Genomic DNA, 19672 nt, shown 5'->3' on the forward strand with positions numbered 1-19672 from the left:
CTGTTCTGTCTGTCTGTCTGTCTGTCTGTCTGTCTGTCTGTCTGCTTATGTCTGTCTGTCTGTCTGTCTGTCTGTCTCTCTCTCTCTCTCTCTCTCTCCTCTCTTCTATCTCTCTCTCTCTCTCTCTCTCTCTCTCTCTCTCTCTCTATTCTCTCTCTCTCTCTCTCTCTCTCTCTCTCTCTCTCTCCTCTCTCTCTCTCTCTCTCTCCTCTTCTCTATCTCTCCTCTCTCTCTCTCTCTCTCTCTCTCTCTCTCTCTCTCTCTCTCTCTCTCTCTCTCTCTCTCTCCTCTCTCTCTCTCTCTCTCTCTCTCTCTCTCTCTCTCTCTCTCTCCCTACGTTTTGCATGAAAACACAAGTGCAGATGCCTAGACCGATACGAGATCAGTGTCGTGCCTCCTCCCCCCCTCCACCTCTGGGAAGCCTTCAAATTATGCCCGGATTTCACGCAAGTACACGGTGAAATGCATGACATCCAACAAATTATTTTAAATATAGGCTACTACAACAGTGCCATCGACCATCAGAAAGTAGCTTACACGTTCGCACGTACATGATACAAATTCAATGGAGAGAAGGATATATATGATACACTCTGCGAACTCGAACGGTGTAAGCAATATTCGTTGATAATGGCTATTCGAAAATAGCCTTAGTGAAGAGATTGAGTTCATCTTGAATCGACGGACGAAACCCAGGCAACCAACTCGGACAAGAAACCGGCCCCATTAAACTTTTTACCGAAATCAAATGCCCCGTCATACCAGGTGGATGAAAAAGTTTCGCGAAACATCATCAGAACAAACACCACACCGACGGAGGAAAACACTGAAATAAGACTTACCATCTATTACAAGAGCAGAATAACTGAAAGCTGTATAATGTAAAACAACTTGACAGCGAACCAAAACCACCTAAAGCGCACCAGTATAGTGCATAGATTTAAATGCCCGGAGGAGACTGTCGGCTCCGCAACTCGACCTGTATTGGAATGACCACAACATGCCAATCACGACACGTAACTATGCACCTACAGGAGGGGGCGCTAGACCAGCATATGCGCAAAACCCACAACTAAAAACTATTATTCTCTGACCTGACTGAAAGCAAACTGATTCTAAAATCATGTCTGAACAAACGACGTCTACAATTTCTTGGAGCCATCTTCATCAGAGAATAAATATAATAGTCCGTACATTTGTACTCTATGAGAAAAAATATGAGTTAATAATAAAAGAATATTATTTAATGAATATATATAGCATAATATTAATATTAGATATTGACATATACATATATATTAATATTATATTAGTATTATATAATAAAAATAATAATCCGACGGCCTAACATTGCTTTGAGAATGGGGAACGAATGTCCTTTGAACGTTAGCTGGCTTACACTTATATAATCATAGGCGAGGTGATTTATGACTTACCAAAACAACGGAGAGTTGAACTCGAGCAATCGAACAAACGCACAAGAAACTAATTAAATGTGCATCTGCCCTTGCGGTTAATGAAGCCTGCATTAATGAAAGCATACTGGCCAAGTACACGAATGTGATATTTACGTATGTGTGTCTTTTTCTTTTGTGTGTGGGTACGTATGTTTTTGTGTTTGCGCTCAAGTGCACGGATGTTAAATTGATTTAAATGAGTACATATACGTATGGATATATGTATTTTATCCCTTTGCACTCCCTTCACTAACCTTTCTCTTCCCCTTTTCTTTCACTGGACTCCACGCCTCATTCTAGCCATAAACCTCGCTGGAGGAAAAGTCTTTGCCGCTCAGTCTCCCTTCGCGGGCAAACTGTAAAACCATGAGCTATCACCCAGACTCTTTCAACCCAGCACCTACTAGATATCGTCATCTCACCCTCACTGTACACCTTGTCATCGCGCGTTCCACTCAGCTCTTCTTTGTCAGTTCATGATCCCATATTTGATTTATTATCTATATATATTTTACTATCTATATATACCTTGTGGTAAATCCCATGAATATATGCACCAAGTGCCCTCTGAACACTGCCGTACCCAAAGACTTCTAGGAGTTTACTTAAAGTGAATTTTCGACATTCCACGTAAATGTAATGCAATAGCGTCAGAAGATGAAGTAAACAACGGGGATGAAGGCAGCGTGCCACACGACAATGTTTATTCATCACCTTCTCAAATGGGAAGTCAAGATTGCCCTATAAAGGTCGGATTACTCGCGATTACCGACACCCGCGCGTCTGCAGGCAGCAAGCTTCATTCGCTAGATGCGCGAAACATGAACGACCTACACCCAAACTCAGTCCGGGCACGTGGCACCTGCAGCTGCTCGACGGCCGCTGCCCGAGTGGGACGAGCGGACACAGAGCGACGAGAGCTACGGAGATGCCACGAGATCATCTCCGTAGCATCTCCGCAGCATTCTCGCAGCTTCTCGTAGAATCTCCGGCCAATGTCCGGTCTGTCTCACTTACGTCCTATCAGATCCAGATCCAAATCAGCCAGTTCCATATCCAGATCAGCTTGATTCCTAACAGACCAACAGCGCATGCGCGGCCCGGTCACGTGGGCAACATGCGAGTCTGGTATCTAACACGCGCTCTGGATCATGTAGGCTTCTGCCAGACTAGCATCAGACCTCCGATTTGCCTTGCCTTGGGTCCCCCTTCCAGACTGTCATCTAACAAACGGCTTCTCTCCCCCAGACCCCTACCAGACCGTCATCTGCGGCCGGTCTGCGCCACCTCAGCCCCCTGCCAGACCGTCATCTGCGGCCGGTCTGTGCCACCTCAGCCCCCTGCCAGACCGTCATCTGCGGCCGGTCTACGTCACCTCAGCCCCCTGCCAGACCGTCATCTGCGACCGGTGTGCGCCACCTCAGCCCCCTGCCAGACCGTCATCTGCGGCCGGTCTGTGCCACCTCAGCCCCCTACCAGACCGTCATCTGCGGCCGGTCTGTGCCACCTCAGCCCCCTGCCAGACCGTCATCTGCGGCCGGTGTGCGCCACCTCAGGTCCCTGTCAGACCGTCATCTGCGGCCGGTGTGCGCCACCTCAGGTCCCTGTCAGACCGTCACTTGCGGCCAGTCTGCGCCGTCTCAGGCCGTCGACGGCCGCCGCTCGTTACCGGCTGTTATCGGAGCGACGACGGACGCGAGGCACCGGTGAAAAATGAGCACTGCGTTAGCCGGTGAGCCGCCGCCGCCGCCGCCGCCGCCGCCGCCGCTGGTCGCCGACGGTCTGAACGGCTCGCTGGCCGAGGTCGCGGCGGCGGAGGCGTCCGCACCGCAACTGTGCGCGGCAGTGGCCAAGAGCCTGCTGCTGGGTCTGGTGGTGGCGCTGACCATCTGCGGCAACACGCTGGTGCTGCTGGCGCTTTGTGCGCACGCGCACGCTGCGCGGCAGCACTGCCTACCTGATCGGCAGCCTGGCCGTGGCCGACCTGCTGCTGGGCGTGGCCGTGCTGCCGTTCTCGGCCGTGCTCGAGGTTGTCGGGCCGCTGGTACTTCGGCGCGGCGTTCTGCAGCGTCTGGGCGGCTGCCGACGTGCTCTGCTGCACGGCCAGCATCCTCTCCCTCTGCGTCATCTCGGTGGATCGCTACATAGGCGTGACGCGGCCGCTGGGTCACGCCGCCATCATGAGCGGCAGCCGCACCATGGCCATCAACGTGCTGGTCTGGCTGCTGTCGCTGGCCATCAGCATCGGCCCGCTGATGGGCTGGAAAGGTCCGCCGGCCGCCGGCGACGGCCGCTGCAGCGTCAACACACAGGTCGGCTACGTGCTCTTCTCAGTGATCGGCTCCTTCTACTTCCCGATGCTGGTCATCCTGGCCGTGTACTGGCGCATCTACCGGGCCGTGGTGCGCGAGACGCGCTGCTGGGAGAGCGGGGTCAAGGTCACCGACTCGCAGGTGGCGCTGCGGGTGCACAGGGGCGGTGCACGCGGCGCTGACCCCGCCGGCGAGAGGTCACGCCGCCCGTCCGGCGACAGCACGTGCAGCACCATGGATGAAGAGCGCTACCCGGACGTGGTGCGCGCCCGTGACTCCAGCAGCAAGCTCAGCAAGTTCCGTCGCCAGACCAAAGCGGCCAAGACGCTTGGCATCGTGGTGGGCGTGTTCCTGCTCTGCTGGTTCCCCTTCTTCTTCGTACTACCGCTCAGTAAGTACAGCGGAGATGCGTTATAACAAAAGTTTGCTACATAAGCCATTGCCGGTTTGGAACTATTTGGTCCATTGCCGTAACAATATATGTGCCGGCCTTCCCTATGTGGTCGCGTATTCTGCGGCTTGAGCTACGGCGCTTGGTTTCTTGTCCACTTCACCAGCGATTGTGCCACGTCTGTGCGTGCGGAGTGGCGTGCCAGGCCGCTGTTATTGGAGTTGGACCATGCGCTCGATAGGCAATGTCATTTAGCGCCGAACTTGCCAAGCTGATTTCCGGACGATGATGGAGTTCTTGGACGTGAGCGAACTCGGCACATCACACCTTTCAGTTGCATGAGAACGCTCTCCTGAGCTACACTGTCCCGGGGCGTGGCACTGGACCGCAGCCCGAAATTTTGTGTTGGTGGCATGGTCCCCGACGTTGGCTTCAGATATTTTACGGTGATGTAATATATCTCCATTTTATAACTCAAAGAAGGACACTTACCGTATTTTGTGACCATTAAGTGCGCTGCGTGAGAGGTTTCCATTATTTTCGCAGCTACGGATGGACGTTTGTCGGAATCACGTTATCTGGTGGTGCACTGGTTTTGTTCTTGTTGTTTTTTTAAACGTGTGACAGAGGCGAACGAATTTTACGTCGGGTGCCATTTACCTTTCCAACATTAACTGAAGCCAGTTACCTGTGCTGCTTTCCTGTGCCTGTTACCTGTGCCGGCAAGTTACCTGTGCCTGCTTTCAAAAACGGCGCACTAAATTGTTTTGTGCATGTCCACGCCGTACCTTATGTACAGCCTGACATAAATCATCGTCGTTCACCTTTTATTGTCATGGTGCGCGCACGAGAGCAGTTTTGGAAAACTTTGACCATGGCTTCTTCTTAGAAATGCATTTTTGAGATACTCAACCTCTTCACTGAAATATATCGCTTTCTTGTGCACCATATTGAGATGATATGTGGTAAGAACCTCAAGGTCACAGTCATTGCAATCTGGAAAAAGTGACCTCCTTTTCGAGAATGGCTCTTCTCCAGTAGCTAGTACTGAAGAGCGGCACAATCCAAGAACGGCCAGTCCCAAAGTGTACGGTCACCATCCCGGGACTAGTATCATTCATATGCTCAATGTTGTTACCTTGCATAATGTTAAATCCAGCCTCAACAAAATGCAAACGATATGCTATGTTTATGGCAGAATGTGTCATCGCTCACGTAACTCAGTCAGTGTATCAAAATTCCAGATCATACAACACAGCTAAATGAAAGAAGTGAACGCAAAACACACAAAAGCACAAAAAGCCGGATGTGTGCAGATTTGAAGGTGCAATGCAAGAGCCATATGTCAAAAATTTGCTCATGTATATCGTTTTGGGACATTACCATGAAGCTTTTGCTCTCTCGTCGCATCCTTCGGACGTCAGGCCGCGCTGCGTGAGCGCTTTATCTTGGAAGACAACCCACATCCCACCCTGTGCACAAATTTGCTTCGGCCGTGCTGCGGGCCGCGTCACGTTTGGATAGTGTGCTGCCTCGCCGTCATCACCGGCCGCAGCCGACTTCTTATGCCATCACTGTACTCTTTGGAGGTGTACTGCTGTCGTGTTTCGACTACCCTCCGGCACCTGTGACTGCCATGGTCATACAGGCCGTTGCCCACCACATCCGCTGCACCGTGGCAGACGGAGACGAGGACGGCGGACGTCGCTGACGCGGGGCGTTTGTGGCGCACTCGTCCGGTGGTGGCTGGGACCAGCCGCCAGCGGGGCTGAGCCGGGGCAGTCCGCCTGAGAACTGGCCCAGATGGCCAGCGTCGGCGCCTCAAACGGACGACCCGCCCAGCTGGCAAGTCAAGTGAAGCGAAATGCTATTTGGGCGGCAGCCTCCAGTCCGAGGATGATGGGAAATGGCGTGGGAGGCTGCCGGGCGCCATGCCATGGAAGAGCGCCGACGAATATGTTCTGAACCCGTTTAGATATCATCGTGCAGAAATGATGCGTGTAGCACGTTACGAAATCAGCTAATATTACTGTGTTGGACTAAATATGCGTCATTCACCCATTTCTTTCAATGCCGGCAATGCACACCGCAGTCAGAGACTCTGCAAAGGGTAAATATTGATGAGCAACGTGCTATCGATTGATCACAGAGATGCGATGCCGAAAAAGCACTCCGTCCGTAATACATAGACATGATGAAACAGGCTTGCGTATAACTCTTGGTACACTTTCAAGTAGGAAAGGTCGCTCTAGACAACTAAATTTCTCTGTTTGGTAAATATGCTCCCCGATACATCATTGTTTAATTACGCCATCGTACCTTGCACAGCACTGATGGAAGCTAACTGACGGCTGTTGTATCTGGAAATCGTGCTCACGAACGCCAAATGTGAACGGCTCGACTATTATTTATTTCTCGGCCTTGATTGCGGCTTGGGTTATGGAATGGCAGAACTTGAGTGACGTCATTATGGCGTCATAAACGTGAAGTTGGCCTTGCAATACTCTGCACGAAAAGGTCTCCCCATTGTCGTCTGCGTATAGTTAGATGGGTTAGAGAGGGGAACTAGAGGGGTTTAGTCCTTAAGAAGGGCAGGGCTGTGAACTGCGCCGAAAGGTCTTCAAGATGGCTATTTCAGTTCAAAACCTCATAGAAATGTTCAAGACCCTTCAACAACTTATGTGATGCGAACATGTGCTGCGGTAACACCAGTGAGAAACAGCTCTCCAGAGAGCCACCGTGGCTGTTTGGGGGTCCCCGTAGGAGCAGCTGAGACAGCTGCCGTTGCTGCTCCGCGGTCTCCCGTAACGCTACGCTGCCAGCCGTACCCAGAGGGCGCGGCGTGTCGACACGACAGTCGGCGCCTGTCCTGGACGTCCCTCCGCGCCCGTCACTCGCGCCTGCCGGTGCCATTGTGGCCGTGGCCGCCGCCGCCTGCAGCATTCACGAGCGCCTGTTACTGGCCAGGTGCCGCGGTGCTCGACGGCATCGACACCTGCCGACCCCGGCGGCTTGTCCCACATTACTCAGCGGCTGAACCCGTCCGCCCCCACGGCCGCACCCAGCAGCGGACCCACTGGGGTTAGCATGACTGTTGCGCTTAATGTGGGGATGCAGGAGAATAGGCTCTTACGCGCTAATTATTGACTCGGTGAGGCTCCATCATGGGTTTCATCTGGTCCACCAGCCTGAGTTTGGATGCATTTCACACGCCGCCCGTTTGCCTGAGGCACTGGAGCGCATGTAGCGCTGAAGGGCGTGTACCGTTGCTTGCGAGTGGCTTTGGTAGACTTGCGGCATTGGTAGATGTGTGACATTGGTGGACGTGTGACGTAGGTGCACGTGTGGCGTTGGTGGTCGTGTGACGTTGGTGGTCGTGTGGCGTTGGTGGTCGTGTCACGTTGGCGCACGTGTGACGTTGGTGCACGTGTGGCGTTGGTCGTGTCACGTTGGTGCACGTGTGACACTGGCGGTCGTGTGACGTTGGTGCTCGTGTGAAGTTGGTGCACTGTGGCGTTGGTGGTCGTGTGATGTTGGTGCACTGTGGCGTTGGTGGTCGTGTGACGTTGGCGCACGTGTGGCGTTGCTAGTCGTGTGACGTTGGTGGTCGTGTGACGTTGGTGCACGTGTGACGTTGGCGCGCGTGTGACGTTGGTGCACGTGTGGGTTGGTGGTCGTGTGACGTTGGTGCACGTGTGATGTTGGCGGTCGTGTGACGTTGGTGCACGTGTGACGTTGGTGCACGTGTGGCGTTGGTGCACGTGTGACGCTGGTGGACGTGTCACGCTGGTGGACGTGTGGCGTTGCTGACCGCACGCCTCACTTGCGGTGCTCCGGCATTAACGCACGCGGTCGCCGGGCGGTCCAATCAGCATCCGCCAGTCGGGCTCGGTGCGCACTGAGGAGCACGAGGAGGGACGCCGTTCCCGGGCACTCTGCAGACCGCGGACCGCCGCTCCTGGGCACTCCGCGGGTCGCCGAAGGTCCCTTCCAGGCACTCCGTGGGCCGCGAGCCGCCGGTGTCCGGCCAAGGGACCGACATGGGACGGCTGTGGTGCACACCAAACACAGCTGCAGAGGCCGATCGCGTCGACATGGGGAGGAGGGGAGGGGGAGGGGTGTGGATGATCGGACGATCGATGCTCCTCGTGATTTGTCCGTGCATTTTTGGAAAGATGCCCGTCAGTGTACGTAAGCGGACTTGCTGTATTTGAGTGCTCGGCTCAGCGTTCAACCGGCTTAGGCAATCAGATGTCGTTTATTGCTGACCGTTATCATTTCGTGTGGCACTCACGTGCTTGGACGATGCTTCTCTAAGTGGATGCGGTTTAATGCGAGATCAATTGTTGCGCTTACTCACATTTAATTGCCACAGATAATGGATGACTGTTGCCTTCAGCAATGGACGAAGCTGGTTGTTATTCTAAAAGTGTGTTGAAATTACGAAGCAACAGCTCCAGAAGGAATGGTGTGTTCCAGCTGTAAGCAATATTGATCGCGACAAAGTTTGTGTGAACATTTTATGAGATCACGTGATGGTCAATCAATGAAAAGAGCCCCATCGTTTGTTATATAGGTTGCGCTCAAAACTAAGCTTGCAAACAAAGTCCGAACGCGTCGGCGTGGGATGGCGACCGCTTTCATCAATGGATTATATCTTTCCTTGAAGTTGAAGTGGCGAAGGACCACTGATACAGCACTCGCCACCCAACCTTCAAATAACTTGTTTGAGAATGACTGGAAGTTTTGAGTTCGGTCACGCTGGGCAATTTTAATCCAGGATATCGATAATATCACAGCGCTTAAACGTTCTTTTGATCGTGACCCAAGTGCTGCAAAAACCCAGATATTTTGCTTGGATATTGGTCGCACTCAACAACACTAGACACCTGAACAAGTTTCCATGACCCCATGTATAGTCTTCCGTCTGGACCAGAGCATCTCGTAGACGAGAACGGCGCCGGAAAAAGTGACGCTGTGACGATGTGGAGCATTAGCAAGTGACGCTGACCGCTTCCTGACCGGCTGCTGGCGAACCGTGGGATCTAAAAGTTTTGGGACCCTTCAACAATGTGCCCGTCTGCACCATGCAGTTAGTTTACGTGCTGCTCTGGCTGCACGGGTATGACGCTGATGAAAAAACTCCCTCGAGTTTGTGCCACGCAGGACCATGTATTTGCCGTTGTATGATACTGCTTGCTTGTTGTTGTGTAATATTGCTTGCTAGCCATTGTGTAACGCTGCTTGCTTGCCATTGCGCAATGTTGCTTGCTTGTCTCTTTGCAATTTTGTTAGCTTTCCGTTGTGTAACATGTTTTGGCGATGCATGGCTATGTTTTTGGCTGAGTGTGTGAACGACGGAATAGTTGGTAACGTGTCAATAGGGTCGCGTTGTTGTCATTTTTAATATTACACTCATACCTCTGTTGTGCTTGCCCCGCAAAAAATAAGCCACTTGTTGGGATGACTGGTGAATTGAGTGATCAGCTGGCGACTATAACTTTTAGCTACATCAGAAGCGTTCAGTTTTATGAGCAATTTGCAAAAATGTGCTCACCAGTAAAGAAACAAAAGTTATATCGTCAGAACGCTCATAATTTGAAGAGGACTGGAACGCAGAACAGAAATGTCAACTCTCGCGTCTCATCGTTATCCAATTATTTCACAAGCTAACCCATCGCGAGCTGTCATGCCCTTTGGCGATTGAAGTGTTGCATGTCTGTATGTTGGATATTGTATGACCAGTTTCTGTTCGCAGTTCGGAGGCTACACGCCGTGACATTTGCTTTGGCGTGCACTGTTTGAAACTGCGGTTGTTTGGTGCTGTCCCTGTCCTTTCAGCCGTGTTTGGTGTTGTCCCAGTCCTGCCGGTCGTGTTTGGTGCCATTGTTGAGCCACGAGCTGTTTTGAAGCCTATCTCTGTCCCGCCACTCCCGTCCGCACGCCCTGTCGGGGTGGCGCCGCCCTCATCCGGACGCCCTGTCGGGGTGGTGCCACTGCCGTCCGGACACCCTGTCGGGGTGGCGTCGCTCTCGTTCGGATCCGTGTCGGATGGTGCCGCTTTCGTCCGAGCACCCTGTCCGGGTGGCGCCGCTCTCTGCGTCCCGTCCCGTCGGGGTGGCGCCGCTCTCTTCCGGGTGTCCTGTCGGGGTGGCACCGCTCTCGTCCGGTTGCCCTGTCCGGGTGGCGCCGCTCTCTGCGTCCCGTCCCGTCGGGGTGGCGCCGCCTCTCGTCCGGGTGTCCTGTCGGGGTGGCGCCGCTCTCGTCCGGGTGTCCCGTCGGGGTGGCGCCGCTCTCGTCCGGTTGCCCTGTCCGGGTGGTGCCGCTCTCTGCGTCCCGTCCCGTCGGGGTGGCGCCGCTCTCTGCGTCCCGTCCTGTCGCGACGACTGCGCCGCTTGGCGCCGGGACTTGACTTTGACGCATGGGGAGCGATGGGGAGCCAGTGCACCCGACTGAGACGAATGGATAGGCGAGGGAGAAAGTTGGAGGGGGTGGGAGGCAGATGACAGAAGAGAGGGGAAGAAGACGGGAAGGCCATTAAAGTATTAGCAGCGATTGTCCTCGTTGTTTTGCTGTGCATTTGCTACTGTTCCTGTTGACAGTATGAGCGCAAACACCTCTGGGATTTGTGCTGTTCCCCCCTTGAAGCTTTTGGATAGAATGGACCATTTTTGTGTTGTATGGACCATATAAAACGCCACGCCAACACAAACAGACCCCATTAACACGTAAGTCATAGTTCTGTCTATGCCTAACGTCGAAAATTTTTGGTGGAATATTTTTAGGACAAGCTAATGGACGTGGTGCCACTGCCCATTCTTCTGAAAGACAAAAAAGCAACACGGGAGCATGCTTGCAAGTGCGCTTAAATCAGTTGCGCCTAGAGCCCTGCCACACGACATGCGGCACATCTTCCTCCCTTTGAAAACAATCATCGTGTTTGAACCCAGCCGGATCAGCGCAAAACACACATCTTACAGATCGAGCAGACTATTTGGGAATTTGAAGATGCGGCCTGATTGCATATGCGGTGGAAGCGGGCGATTGCAGCTGGAGCTGGTGTTGCAGGCCGTGTGGGAGGTCGCCGTTTGCCCGATCGGGTAGCATAACAGCGGCGCCGAGGCGCGTCGCTGCTGATTCGCTTAGGTGCGCCGCTAAGTGGCGGGCTCGAGTGTCTGCATCTCAAGCTATTACTTTCGTCTATTAATCTCGTCCTCTGGCAGGTGGGTTCGCGCGAGCACGCCCAACTGCGGAGGTGGTGGCGCCGGAGCCATACCGGGGGCTATGCCGCGCCACACCGCGTTGTTTCCGCTCGGCCGATTTTCGCCGTATTATGAGCCTGTTCCGGTCGCTCTTCAAACCCCTCGAAGCTCCTCCCAACTAATCTGATCGTTCCCGCGGCTCCTCCAGCCTCCTCCAAGCAACTCATAGCTCCCCCGCTAACCTCCTCCAGCCACCTCCTATGCGAAGGGTGTTTTTTAAATGAATTTAGAGGAGGCTGTTATATAATAGAGAATGACGTGGTTCATTCATGTGTTTTGGGAGCTCGTTTTTGTCGCATCACGGAGTCAAAATACTGCTATTTATATCGGTGCAGGTTGGTTGTGTTCAAAGTCATTTTGAAACATGTATAATTATTATTGTACGTATTTACGACTCTGAACATAATTTTTTAAAGCAATCAGAACGTCCACTGTTACTTTCCACAGTTCTGCCATCAGTGATGAAAAAACTAGGAGGTAATAATACATGCAGACAGCTGATACCTCCTCCGAAGTCGCTTCGGTGGTAGCAGGTTTAACGCAAATGATGTGCTCCTCCAGCTTATTTCACATTAATCAATCTTTGTGTGGAGGAGCGACGGGGACAGGCCCTATATCTGGCCTGTTCCCGTCGTCCGTCACTCGTCGCTCTGTCCCTATATCTGGGCTGTTCCCTTCGGCTGTCTCCCGCCGCTCTGGTCCTAAGTCTGGCCTGTTCCCTTTGGCTGTCGCCCGTCGCCCTGGCCTTATATCTGGCCTATTCCCGTCGTCCGTCGCCCGTCGCTCTGGCCCTATATCTGGCCTATTCCCGTCGTCCGTCGCCCGTCGCTCTGGCCCTATATCTGGCCTATTCCCGTCGTCCGTCGCCCGTCGCTCTGGCCCTATATCTGGGCTGTTCTCGTCGTCCTTCGCCCGTCGCTCTGGTCCTTTATCTGGGCTGTTCCCGTCGTCCGTCGCCCGTCGCTCTGGCCCTATATCTGGCTATTCCCGTCGTCCGTCGCCCGTCGCTCTGGCCCTATATCTGGCCTGTTCCCGTCGTCCGTCGCCCGTCGCTCTGGCCCTATATCTGGCCTGTTCCCGTCGTCCTTCGCCCGTCGCTCTGGCCCTATATCTGGCCTGTTCCCGTCGTCCGTCGCCCGTCGCTCCAGCCTTATATCTGGCCTGTTCCCGTCGTCCGTCGCCCGTCGCTCTGGCCCTATATCTGGCCTGTTCCCGTCGTCCTTCGCCCGTCGCTCTGGCCCTATATCTGGCCTGTCCCCGTCGTCCGTCGCCCGTCGCTCTGGTCCTTTATCTGGCCTGTTCCCGTCGTCCGTCGCTCGTCGCTCTGGCGCTACATCTGGCCTGTTCCCGTATCCCCGGAGATGAACTGAACTTCGGTGTGCGAACCCTAGTACGGAAATTGCAGCCCATCAGGAACTCTTTTTGGGTGTAGCCGGCTGCCTTCAAACAGGTCCATCTGGAGGCTTCCGGTGGCAACTTTGGGTCTGGCTGGAAATCGAGCGATTGAAAGAAGCGATGAGGAAGTTTTTTTCCGCGTTAAACTCGCACAATTCGACACCGATTGCCAGGCACGGCCGTTCTGTCGGACCTCTTGGTGTCATTGATTCAGCATGCGGAAACCGGTGGTGTGTGTGTGTGAGAGACAGGAATATGGGTAATTCTCGGCGAAATATTCTTGAGCTGTTATATGATAACATCATATTTTATGTATCTTATCATGTATCTTGTATTATAGATGATGTATTATATTATCCATTAGAAAAGTCCGTGGACACGGTGCTGTAGCTGTCGATTGATATATGACAGAACAAGCGATTTTTCAGAACTTTAATAAAGGAGCTCAAACAGTGCAGTTCATTTAGTTTACCTGCGAGGGAGGATGGGGAGATTCTGCAGGGTAGAATCTGCCCAACCTCGCAGCTGTACCCTCAAAGATCTCGAGAACCCCACGTCTTGCCTGGCTTTGATGGCACAGACACCATTAGGTTTGTCTCGGTGAGTCCTTCAGTCTTAAGCCCTTAAAATTAAACAAATTTAAAGCATTAGACCAAGAAAACAAACTTTTGAATTTGCTTCTTGAAAGGCTGTTGTGTTCATGTTTATGCACCAATTGCAATGGGACAAACGCCTTTTAGGTTAGATTGAAAGGGTCTTCGCATATCCAAACCTGAAAACCGAACTGAAAATCTTACGATCTCATGAAATAAGATCCGGTCTAATGATCTGGTGATGTTATCGCGCCATACAATCTGCTTATAGATGTGTCAGCTATCAGTTTCGCAAGTTAATATGTAGTGTTCAATATCTTGCACAGAGACGAGCCCAGGTAAACGATATGAAGAAGCCACAATAAGTGCCACTTTTCTTCAACAACCCGCCAACTGGCTCTCTCCTCCTTCAGAAGCTGAGTGCTTGCCAAAAAGTTATGACGCTTGTTCGGCATAATCGCGGATGAAATAGCTGTCGGCGGCATCGTTTTAATTTGACGTATTGACATGCACACACCGTTTCGACCAATAATTTTACGGCTCTCGCCTAGTTTTATTGAGCCTGAGGACTCGGCGGTGTTTGGCTCCTTACCAAATGCGCATCCCATCCCAAAGTCTCCCTAAATTGCCAGGACTCAAAACGCAGTAAAAGTCTGGTTTGAACTCCATCAATTGAACCGAGACAGGTTGTGCCATTAAGCGCACAGGGCTAAAATGGGATACCTTTCAGTCCTTCTCAGGACTCAGTAATTGCTGACGATGGTTGAAGAATTAATGAACTGGCCGAAACGTCGTGTACATACCAAGACAGCAGACGAGGACGGTAGTCCGTACAGTTATCCCATCCGTTAAACAAATGCCTCGTCTATATCACTCCGGGTAACGTGCTTTGTGTATACAATTGCAGAAGTGAATTTCCCATCTGTATGTTACCATTTAATACGAGCGTGCCACGCAAACTCGCTTTCATTTGGTTTCACGCAACGCAGGCGACCCACCAAAAAGGAGAACCTGGGACCGTTTAATGTGAGATTTTCTATTTGTAAAAGTTCCACACGATATACGTTTTTGAACCCAATTTTCAGTAGGCGATGGTGGCACATACAAACCAACAAAAATTGCAACTAATGCACCAATTGGCTTAGTTAGCCATTAAATTTTAAGGGCGCGTCAGCTGCTTTGGCTGTTTGCTTAACAAATTGCCCGTTGCCTGTGGGCTTCCCGTTGTTAAGCATTTCATTGACCTTGCGCCTGGGGCAAGTTGAGCCGCCAACTTGTCTAATTGTCTTGGTTACAGACTTGAGGTCGCGTAAAGTCTGACAAGGTCAAATTCCAACCAGTGTGCGAACTGACCTTCTCACGCAATTAGTATTAGCATAGATGCTTGTTCTAAATCAAAGGTCGCTGGTGTTCATTTCAGGTCAGTGATTTTCTTTGGCCTTCAGAATATAAAGATGACCAACAATCTTCAAAATTGTTTTGATGTTTGAACTGAAATAAGCGTCAAGGCTTCACTGGGGGGTATTTTTCCAAAAACAAAACGTTGGCCTGGGTTTGTTTAGGTCAGTGACCTTTAACTTAGTCCGAGTCCTACTAAGACGTCTATGGACGTTCCTGTGATCAATAAACTCCAAATGAACGTGGCACACTATCCCATAACGCTTTCTTAAAAACAGTTTGGATTTAACCTTGGCCTAATCTTTTTGCCTGATCTATGGTTTATGGATTAGTCATGATCCTAATTAAAAGGTATAATTGTCTAAGGATCCATTTCAAAGGTGCGCGGCTTCGTCCAACACTCCGTTATTGCATCAGATTGAATGTTCGCAAGGAATTGCCCTTGCCGACAGACGTGGCCCGACTTTGGCCTGTCGTTGCTCGAAGACCTTTCAACGTACATCGAATATGTATGCCAAAACATAAGCTATTCGACTGCCTACACTTCACAAAGTTTAGCGTAATACGCCGCACCATTCGAAAGTTATCTTGGAAAACTTTCGGAAAGGGGTTAAATTGATTCCACACGTCCCCCAGTCGAGCGCGTGCTAATTTACCTCGAAATGTTATGAAATTGTGCCGTATGACATTCCAATTGATACCTCAAACCCTCACGCAACAGATGACGTGCCGAAAGCGAGGCCTGAAACTGCCACCGTGTAATCAGTGTTTGCGACATTGTTTGAGTATGACATATGAATCCCGTTAAAAGTCGCAAGACTGCATGGCGATGCGGCGAACAATTTAGGAGTGATAAGCAAAAAAAGAGAAGCGTTGCGGGATATGCAGAACCCGCGCCTCCCCCCCTTCCCCCCCCCCTACCGGCGGGAAAAGGCTTATTCATTCAGGACATGCCTATATTGGATGATTATTGACCAAAGAATAACATCGCTCAAATGCCTACGCCAGTAAGCAATTGAGATTTATACACACATATGCATACATATATATGCATGTATATATATATATATATATATATATATATATATATATACAAAAGTAGCAAAAGTAATAAAAGTAAAGTAGTAAAAGTAATAAAAGGCTTCTATATCCAGGGCATGCCTATATTGGATGACTATTGACCAAGGAATAACATCGCTCAAATGCCAACGTCAGTAAGCAATTGATATACACCTGATACAAAATCATATCCGGTGCACGTTTGCATAAAACCACGCCATCGGTACTTAGGCGATGATCTTACGTTGTGACGTCAGCGTCACCGATGTCATAATCGTTCGGCCACGGCGTGTTTCGCGCCGACCGAGATCCGGCCGCTAGCCATGGCCGGCATTGGACGCCTCCTTGACTCCTGCTGAGAGGCGTCGCCGGTGATCAGTGGAATAAGCTCGTTCGGAGGCCGCATTGGCGGGGAAACTCATCGCGGTGTGACTGAACTGGGACGGACTCGAGCCGTTTTGACAGGGACACCGCACTGGATGGTGATCACACGTCGGACCGCGGAATTGGAGACGCCGTCACGTCCGCTGCATCTTCGGAATCGCAACGCCTTGGGATGACTCTGGGATTGTAAGGCTCCGTTGCCCACTGAGCGCCAAATAATGGAAGTGAGAAACGGAAATTGCAAACGCAATTACAACTGAATACGTATGTACAACAATATTTGTACACGCGTGTACGTATGCACACGCACGGCAGTGTGTATATTCATGCTCGAGGGATGCACATGCCCGTAACAAGATATCAGTATGATGCAGATGGTGACATATACAACTTTTTCTAAAACACTTCCACCACCAAGGAAGTTCCACCGTCGCTGATCAGTAACGGGGTCGTTGGAAGCTCCGAGGAATTACAGTTGGGATCAAATTTTACCTCTCTTTTAATACGCACTTGGGTAAGAGTCAGTCTGACCCCACACCGGAGATTTTCCAGCATATTTTCCAACTTAAATAACCTAACAAACTTTTCAGCTCACTGCTCACTGAACAGCCAATATTTTGGTATAAAAAATTGATGCTGAAAGGTCGTTGACCTAGAGCAGGTCAAAGACAGGTCATGGCTGTCAGCGAATGCAACTTCTTGGGAATCGTTTAACATGATGCAGCAACGAAGTGTTAGACGAAGTCATACACCTTCGAGGCGTTTTTTTTATAGACAATTAGATTATTATAATTACGATTACGACAAATTCCACTTACCTTGAGTCAGGTATAAAGGTCAGGTCGAAGTCCAAACCTAACTACCTTCTTACTAGGCAACTAGCTTTGACGGGTACTTTGGACGATCGTTTTGAAGTCCAGATCACGAGAACGTCACAGGATTGCTCATTTTTACTTAATGAAGATCAGGAGAGGTACGTGATCTAAACTGACCTCAACCAACCTTTAAGTTAGAGGTGTAGCCGAGTAAGTTAGCATTTGGCGCTGATTACATATTCATATATGAAAACAATGCCCCCGGTTTCTGTTCATTTTCACTATCTAAAGGAAAGGTCCCCTTACCAATATGGACACGGTGTTTGGTGTTTTTGAGATCTCAGGGCGAGTCAAAATGACCCCCGACCGAAGCGCGCCACATTCAACCGGCGAACCCGGCGCGTGTTACTGCAACACCATGCAGCTATTAGGGATTGAGGAGCAGGCTCCGCGGGCTCCTCCCGCACCGCTCCTAGCGTCCATTTTCCGCAGCATTCCCTCCTGATTAAGCTAGAAGCTCCTTTTGACCCTCACGTGAAGTTCGGCAACGTCACGTTGTCTCCTGCCTCACTACGCGTTCTTCCGTATCTTCCGCCGTATGGTTATGACTAGGTCTGTATATCCCAAGCCTGCTGAGCCACTCACCGCTGCCTTCCTACCTACCTTCCTGCCTACCTTCCTACCACCGCTGCCTTCCCTCCTTCCTACCCCCCCATGTTCCCGACAATGTGTGTCGTCCGTATCTAAGCCCGCTGGCCTGTTTTCAGGGTGCGCTTGTGCTCCATGTGGCTACATCCGGAGCCTCTGTTCGCCTTCTTCTTCTGGTTGGGATACTGCAACAGCTGCCTAAACCCCTTCATCTACGTCTGCACCTCGCGCGAGTTCAAGCGCGCCTTCACCCAGATCCTGTGCGGCGGCGCGCGCCGTCGCCGGCCACCGCCCCTGCCCTGCCCGACGATTGCCTTTCATTCACGAGGCGGCCGGGCGCTGAACGGCGCGCAGGGCGCAGCCAGGCCAGCGAGACGGTCGGCCGGCGGGACCGGCCCGGCAACTGCGGACTGGACCGGCGGCTCGCCTGTAGACCGGCCACGGCGCGGCACGGCGGACAGCGTCACGGCCCGCCCTCGAGCGCCGTCACCAGCCGGTGTGGACTGCTGCGAGCTCGCGCCGCTGCTGCGAGTCGCGTCCTGCGGCTCGACTGAACTCCTCGCCCAGGCGGGGCGATTTCAGGGCGCTAGGGCGTACTATCCCGAGGGCGGTGACAGTCTGGGACGGCGGCCCGAGGGAAGAATGGTTCCCCTCTGCCGGCCAGCACGCGACGAGCGTCACTGCGCCGCCCGCGGGCCGCGCAGGGCAGGCCCCAGTCCCAACCAAAGGCGGCGGACCGTGGCTCCGAGAGCGGAGATGACGCCAGCGGAAGACGCGGCCCGTCAGTGACTGGACCATCAGTGACGTCATCAGCGTCACGGGCCGTCAGTGACGTCATCATCCCGTGACGGACCAGCGGCTGGACGGGTCCGTGGGTGGCACCGATGGCACTCTGCGGCGACGGGCGAGGCGAGACAGCGGGGTGTGCCGAGACGGGCGAGGCGAGACGGCGGGGTGTGCGAGACCGAGCTCGACTGCCCCCCGTGTGCACATTCCCAGTGGAGCAGGCTCTCTGCAGATTCCAGAAGGCCCGCGACAAGGCGCCGGTGGGCCATCGACGTTTTGTTTCTTCAAGTGGTGCTCGAGCGATGTGCGGACCTCGGTTCGTGTCGTCGGTGTTTGTTTCCAAAGTGTCCCACGAAACCATTAACGTTGACAATAGCCACAACTTAGACCACCCACAACTCAAAACGAGAAGCTCCTTATCCGGTTCTAAGCAAGGCGCGGGTATTGACATATGAACTGCTGCTCACTGCAGCTTGCTGTGCTCACACGAGTTTGTCTGCTTCACGCATTGTCTGGGCTGAGAGTAGCCACGTGCTCTGAGAGAACGAACTGGTCCTAGTCGCTGCACTTCCTAGTGACAGCTTGCTTACATGTGATGCCTGGTAGCTGTAGTGATGTGAGAAAAACGCTGCACCCAGCGGCCTCGCAGCCTCGGCAGCGTCAGGGTGTCGGAGCCCGAGAGTTGCCTCTGCGACGACGACAGCCGGTGACAATGCGAGCTTAGTGGGACGCCCCGTCCGCATGCACGTGTTCGCTGTCAAGGGACGTTACCAGCGCTGTCACGTCAGCACAGGACGGGGGTGTGACTACAGAGGACAGAGGGCCAGAGGACTGGTGGGGAGCTGAGGACAGCCGAGACACCACGTGAGCTGACAAGGCGGAAGACGGCCCGGGTGTCACACCAACATCTGCAGATGTCATGGAGGCTGCATTAGGCTGCGGAGAACGCTGGTAAGACTTGCGCGCTCGCCCGAGCCGTCCATGCTGTCTGTACTCGGGATCACGTGTTGTTTTTAGTATTCCAATGCATTTGCAAGCGAACGGCATACGCGAAAGGCTTTGCAAGTAGCTTTTCGAAATGGATGGTATCGAAGCATCTTGAAAGGCATAATGGGGCAAGATCAGAAACTTCGTTTTGTCATGGCCCATGGTAATTCGGCAGTGGTGGCGCG

At 52.4% G+C, this 19672-nt stretch overlaps 1 pseudogene; it reads left to right on the plus strand.

The window, feature by feature from the left end:
* The window catches only part of LOC119097947 (uncharacterized), a 53179-nt pseudogene that overhangs the window by 12704 nt on the left and 20803 nt on the right, over nt 1-19672 (plus strand).

This window comes from Pollicipes pollicipes, unplaced genomic scaffold (genome assembly GCF_011947565.3).
Source record: "Pollicipes pollicipes isolate AB1234 unplaced genomic scaffold, Ppol_2.1 Scaffold_4740;HRSCAF=5597_pilon_pilon_pilon, whole genome shotgun sequence".
Taxonomy (NCBI): domain Eukaryota; kingdom Metazoa; phylum Arthropoda; class Thecostraca; order Pollicipedomorpha; family Pollicipedidae; genus Pollicipes; species Pollicipes pollicipes.